This window comes from Penaeus monodon, chromosome 18, assembly GCF_015228065.2.
Source record: "Penaeus monodon isolate SGIC_2016 chromosome 18, NSTDA_Pmon_1, whole genome shotgun sequence".
In the NCBI taxonomy this organism is placed as follows: Eukaryota; Metazoa; Arthropoda; class Malacostraca; order Decapoda; family Penaeidae; genus Penaeus; species Penaeus monodon.
The window spans coordinates 28,667,511-28,674,983 of record NC_051403.1 but is presented as its reverse complement, the minus strand read 5'-3'; the positions used below and the strand labels follow the sequence as shown (position 1 = coordinate 28,674,983).

The 7,473-nt window shown below is 33.3% G+C and overlaps 1 long non-coding RNA gene across 2 annotated transcripts in view; it reads left to right on the top strand.

Annotated features, from left to right (window-relative positions):
• The window catches only part of LOC119584379, a 5,590-nt gene extending 1,129 nt beyond the window's left edge, over window positions 1-4,461 (top strand). The window contains exons 2-3 of one of the 2 annotated variants that reach the window (XR_005229805.1): window positions 3,403-3,542; window positions 3,701-4,461. This is a non-coding gene — a long non-coding RNA (uncharacterized LOC119584379). Of the gene's footprint in view, window positions 1-735; window positions 3,543-3,700 lie in introns of those variants that run through there. The other variant, XR_005229804.1, reaches the window with a different exon arrangement.
• Window positions 4,462-7,473: the final 3,012 nt, after the last annotated feature.

Sequence of the window (7,473 nt, the reverse complement as noted above, 5' to 3'; positions counted from 1 at the left end):
GTTTCTGTTCTTTTTAGAAATCTGTATGCTTTTTCTCGTAATTATCACCACTGAATACCGTTTTGTTATCGCTGGTTATCATTATCTTCTTATTTTTTAAGTATCGATATTATCACCATTATTATCAGTGATATCTTTGACATTATTATTGATAAGTCATTACTAATGTTATCAGCATAATCATTATCATTATTACTGTAATTGCCATCATCATTGTTATCTTGATGATCATTACCATAATTATTTCCATTATTTTTGCCGTAACGACCATTATCACTGTAGCGGAACGCGGCTTGTATCGCGCCTGCAGAAAGGAGCGCCGTTAACCGTTTTCATTATATTTGTAGTTATAAACGCCAAAATTCATTCATTATAAATAAAAACTTTACCACTTATGAATATCGCTCATCGTATGTTTCGTGAAAACTCTACAAAAAAAAAGAAAGTAAAAAAATCGAAATCCTCACTACTGTAATGAATACATTCACTTATATATTTTTTATTTTATCATTATCCATTCCGCGTCGTTAGCAGTCTTATTTTATCATTTTAGGCATTATTACTAACAAGTGCAATATTTTCGTAAATATTACATATCTTTATAGATACTTTTGGAATTATATTTTTAGAAATTCAAATATTAGTATTCGTTTTGTTACTGGAATAAACACATTTAGTTGCAAGTTCTGTTAGATTGGTGACATTATAATATGAAAATCTATGTTATGTCTTTGTACCAATCATTTTGTTGCTAAGAAATTTTGAATCACATAATTCACTTATGAGTTCTATTAATTTAATAATTAAGTTTGCTTAAGTTTATCCATTTTCGTAACAATTAATATCTTTGTTATGGAACTCGAATTGCGGCTACGGAAAACAGCGCCGTTAATCGTAGTTATTATAGTTATATTTATGAATGTCAAAGCTCATTCATTATAAACATAAATAAATAAATAAATAAATAAATAAATAACTACTTTAGCCTAACGGTTTTATTCCTAATACTTCAATACTAAGTTTGTATTTCTTATTCTCATTCTCAATATTGTTGTTTTTACCACTGAATATTCTCATCGATTTAAAGGAGCTTCTTCCCTCTTATAATGATAACCAGCATTTCGTAATTTTCACGATTTTCGTAACAATTAATGTCTTTGTTATAGAACACAACTTCTATCGCTATTACAGAAAATGGTAATCACTGTCTTAATCGAGGTCACGTACCATTAAATATCGGATAATTGAATAAATAAATACTTTTCCACTTAAAGTCATGACGGAATACTAAATTTCTATATCTTGTCATTCTCAATATTATTGTTACTTTCTATTATTATTACCAACACGAGAATCCTTATAATATATCTTTGTAAAAACATTTTCGTTGTTAAGAATATATTAGAATCTGTATGTTATGACTTTGTAACAATTATTTTGTTGCTAAGAAATTTTGAATCACATCGACCTCTTCACTTATGAGTTCTATTAATCATTTGGTTTATTTTGCTTTACGTTTCACCTTTTTCGTACCAATAAATATCTTTGTTATAGAATACGACTTGTATCGCGCCTACAGAAAGGAGTGCCGTTTATCGTTATCATTAAACTTTTTGTTAATGAATATCAAATTTCATTCATAAAAAAAACTATAAGGAGTAATTTCCCATTTATAAAACCATTTCAGGCTTTACTCGTATTCCAACTCTTTTCGGTGTCCTTAGCTGGCCTAATTCCAACCCCTTCAGTGATTTCCATTTGATTCATGTGTTAATTTTATGCCTAAGTCCTCGTAACTTCTTTATTAATTAATTAATTTTATTCCCGATGTGACCAGTTCTCTTGTGGATGTAGTGGATGTACTCTTCGTAATGTTTGACCATAGGACTATCGTTACCATTACATCGGCTTTGAGTTCTGTTCATCCTACGCTTTTTTTTTCTCTCGTTTCCCTTCGTCGTAAGAACCAAAATTCTTATGAATCTCGACCTACTTCTCCTCCCTTTTTTAGGAGCGTCGTTATTGCTAACCAATATCTTTTTTTTTTTTAATCTTTTGTACGATCCCGTTTATTGAATTCCAACTCCCCCATCGTAAGGTTTATCTTCGCCACACATCTTTCCTGTGTCTTTTACAAATGATCAATGCGTCTGTATTCATAGGTGACAAAATTTCTTCCCATTATCCGCATAACTATTATATTCATTATTTTGAAAGCCAAATATCCCTTAAAGATTACTGAATATAATTTTTTGTTCTGTTATATGTATCAGAATTGCTATAAGTTGATTCATTGATCTTATAAGAAAGGCTGGTATCGTAACAATTAACTTCATTGTTATGAAAAAAAGCTATGATGAGACAACAGTTTCGAAATCCAGGTGGATTATGTGTGTAATGATTTACTGCAATCGAGAGAAAGTTTATACATGTTATTTTTTTTACGCTGTCATTATCATTACTATTTCACTGTTTTCATAACATACAACTGAGGAAAAAAAAAAAACATGTAGTGCATGATTATCATCATCATCATCATCATCATCATCATCATCATCATCATCATCATCATCATCATCATCATCATCATCAACTTATTTGTGTTTTAGTAAAGCACCAAACATTTCACACTGTTCTAAAATGATAATTTCCATATTAACGTGTAGGTATATATTTATCGAATCTCAGTGTATACTTGATATGAGATCTTTTTCCCCACATAAAAACATGGTATGATGTATGACGTATGTAAGAAAATGTAAAACGTATTTCATGATCTTTGTTCCTCATTATATATGATATGATATGACATGTTATATCAGTTCATTAAAGTATGATAAGAACCATTGGAACCAAGAAGGAATAACTGAATAAAAAATTGTCATATTAAAATGAGGCTGTCGTCTTTATAATCTAATGATTGGTTACAATTACTGTTATATTTCTTCATGTATAAAATAATTTCATTTTTCTTATTTCGAAGTATATTTTCATGCATTTTTATAGCTCGGTTTTACAACCCCATGTTAGAACATATTCATAGTTTAGATCTTATTCATCACTTGTGATACTGATATAAAAGTGTTTATGTATAATGTACATCATTTTCATTAGCATTCTTATTACTATAACCCTGTTGCTATAACATTTTTAAACACTTCTCTGTATGGTTAAAAAAAAAAAGTTGCAGTCACGTCGTATTGAATTTATTGAGATTTTTAAAACGATTTCTGTCAGATGTTAATAGGTTTTGTTCCCTCATTATATTTGTAACATAGCTGTATATAGAGGACACACATGTCACTCGCTTCCATGTGCTTTCTTTAATATTATATAATTTAAATGTCTCAATATATAGTGCCTCAAGTGTGACCTCAGTATTTAAATGTGATTGTTTCAAAGATGAATACCAAACTTAAGTGTAACGCCAGTCTCCAAGTATGACTTCAGTCTACAAGGGTGATATCAGAGGGCACAGAGTGTGACTTCAGTCTGCAAACACAAGGCAGGCCTTCAGGAGAGACCCCAGTTGCATGTAGGAGGTAAGTATTGCATATGTGTGGAATGTGACCGAATGATCTACAAAATGTTAGTGCATCTCGCTGTTTTGTATGCCATACAGCATTCTGTTCTTGAGATCATTTGCTTTCTCTCATTGCATTCGATATTGATGGCCCTTTAATCGTTTTATTTCTCTCAGAATTCCAGAAGCCATCTAGCAATACCACACTCCAGCATGAGACACAACTCAAAGGGCGTCCACCAGCAGGAGAGAACGCTGGGCTTTGGGCATCACGTGGCCTCTTGAGGGTCATTAAGCCTGAGACGGGAGTTCATCCTGAGACATCCGTTAGTGCACCATTTTAAGCCTAGGACATCCATATGGGAGTCAGTTTCAGCCTGAGACATACCTTCGGACACCTGATCAGCTTGAAATATGAAACGTCCTGCCTCATTTTAGGCTGAGCCCACATTTGCTCGGAAACTCATTTCAGTCTCTCAGAAGTCTGGGCACTTCAGTCACGCTGGCTTCTTGCCCATCACTCCAAGGTCACCCTCAAAGAAGCAGGTCACTCCAGCGTAAAACATGGAGACTGCAGTGTCACATTGGACTTCAGTCTGAGATGTCACATGAAAGCCTGAGATGTCACACGAAGTAGGAATGGGTCGTAGTTACACTTGAACGGGTCTTGTCAGCCTGTCACATTGGTTTCATTTTCAAATAATTAATTGTGTCCTTAATCTTCAGTTGTAGGCCTATACAAAATTATCTATCCGTGTGTGTGTATCGACATGTTTATTGTATTATTATCCAGTTATATTATGCAATTGCAACACTGTAGTTAACTGTTGCCTTTGTTTTTCAATATGTGCTTGTTTCATAAAGATCTGCCATTTATTATCTCTCAAATTCCTTTGCTATTTTGCATTCCATTATTTATTGAGTGAAGGCAATGCGTTGGAAACAGTTTCTTTATCCTACACCCGGGACCATGACAATGATAGACCAAATGTATTGATACCATATACAACTAGCATGCATGAACACAAACAGGAAAATTACAGCCTTATCACCATGCGTAAAGAGCTACCTTATACCTTGTTTATCTATAAGAATACATAATGCACATATAACAAAGACTTTATTCTTTGCTAGTGTTCCCCAGTGGTCAAAGTTCTTGTGCTGGAAGTCAAAGTCTCCCGGCTGAAAATCGGTGTCTGGAGAATTAGACTCTAATTACATCTTCAAGTGTCTGGGATATTTGAAACTTCCAATATTTCAAAATTTTAAACACCTCTTCAAGATCCTTGGAAACTTGAAATACCGAGTCACTGAAACTCTGAAATACTGAATCACAGAAATTTTGAAATTGAATCGCTGAAATTTTGAAGTAAATAAATCACTGAAACTTTAAAATACAGAGGTACTGGATCACTAATTTTTTTGAAATATTGAACCACTGAATAGATGAAACTGAGAGACTGTTTGAAAACTACAACTTCATTTTTTCTGGTTCTTAGCATGCTGTGGAGGGCAAACATTTCATGGCCAAACATAGATCCGGAGAATTTCTATTACTATTAGCGCATCTTAGAATCTAATGCAGAAATCGTTGAACAATCCCATTATGTACACAAGGACGTGATTGTAACATTTTCGAACCATATATAGAATTGCAAAAAAAAAAAAAAAAAAAAAGTAAATGAAAACGTTATGATAATGATAAAGATAATAATGAATATTACACACACACACACACAAGCACACATATGTATATATATATAAATCTATATACACATACATGTATATATATGTGTGTATATATATATGTATATACATATATGCATAGATATAATACATACATATATATATATATATATATATATATATATATATATATATATATATATATATATATATATATATAACACACATACACATCTCTCTCTTTCTGTGCATTATACATATTGTTACACACGCACACGTGTGTGTGTAACAATGTGTATATATGTATATATACATATACTTTTTCCCCTTTTTTGTTTATACTTTATATATGTATATATATATATATATATATATATATATATATATATATATATATATATATATATATATATACCTATACCTATCTATCTATCTATCTACACACAACACACACACACACACACACACACATACATATAAACATCTATATATCCGTTCATATATATCCGTAATGGCTTTTCATTCATGAACACCTTCTATGATCACACGTGGTACAGTCATGATATTGGGACGTCTGACCTGAGGAGATAGATGCGATCATCACAAGTGAAAATCATGTAAAATGTCCAAGCAATTCCTTTGATGTCTCTTGATTCCGACGACAGACTAGTTAAAGGAAAAATCAAAGTCGACTGTAAAGGAGCTAAAAGGAGAAAGAGTTTTACTAAGTTGAAGGCCGTTGAAGAGGAATTGCAGACTCAACTTGCAACGGAAACTGAATAATGCAAAATATGCCAGGGGTGTATAGCAGCTTTGGGAAAAGTTGAAGAGTTGCTACAGAGCAGGCAGGAAGAGGTGGTCGGAGTGAAAGCGGATGCAAGAAGAGGCAGAAAGAAGACAGCTTGTTAGACAAAGGAGATACAAAAGAAGAAAGAAGAATTATGGCAAGAACAAAAGATAGTGAAACGAAGTATGAGGAAGAGGAAAAGTAAACACAACGAGGAAAAGACAAGGACAAAGCAAGTGCAAGGTACTGTTAATGACAACATACAGGAACGTAGAACCTTAAAGGAAATCAAGTCAGCAATGAAGTTCTAAAACCCGGAAAATCCTCGACCACGCAAATTCAAATCCAAAACACCATTCCATTAGTTACAATGGTTCTTCTATTTTATATAGATCGTTACAGGGAAAAATGATTTAAGATTAGCAGAAACAGTATCAGTATATGAATAGTACAGTTATAAAATAAGATGCTCACATCATTAGGAATCAAGGTACATTGTTTGGCTTTGCATTGAGAAAGCCTGATGTCACTGACAATTAAAAATGCTCCTTTAATCTAATTTTGAATGCATTCAAGTGATATGTTTTTAATAGTTTGTGGTAAGTGGTTCCAGATTTCGGGTCCTTGGATTTGCATCTGTCTTGTTTGCATATGTGATCTTTTATCGTGCAGAGTTAACATGTCTTTTTTGAACATCTGCTTTGTTACCTATTGTTTGTAGAGACACTGACCAATGAGGATGGCTACTCTGTATTCTATACATGATTGAGTGTACGTGTAACATATTGTGATTTTTGTTGAACTTTTAATAATTTTAGTTGGTTGAACCCCATATATCGGAACAGTAATTTATAATACTGAAAGCAAGGGTTTCTACAACGCCCACAGTGAAACTCTTAGAGCAGATGGCAAATTAGTACTTATAGCCTTTTTACAGTGTTTACTTTAGCATACCACACATACACTGTGCTCTAAAACTAGGAAAGTTAACCATCTTCCAGATCTATAAAACCAAAAGAGACCCACAGATATGCAAAACTACCGAAGAATAGCCTAAATGATCCATGCCGGGAACCTTTATGATAAAATTCCCTTATGCAGGCTAAGGGTCGAGTTGGAACACATACTTGCAGAAAATAATGCTTTCTCGACCAAGAAAGAGCATTTGATAGAATCCCTAGAACCAAGCTATGGACCGTATTACCAGGACATTATCCGAGATCTCTTACTTGCAATGGAAAATATATAAGTTCATGAAACCAGTGCTGCAAGACTCATTACATTTTTTCAATGTCCAATATTGATTATGATGTGACAGGAACCGTATCTAGTTTCCAGACGACCGCGGGAGCAATTCAGGGAAGTGTTCCTGCCCATTTCTGTTTATTATCTTCATGGGCAAAGTGGTGTCAGAAATAAGTCATAACCCCAGCGAAGCCCACTGATTTGCATTTGCAAGCGACATTGCACAGACTGC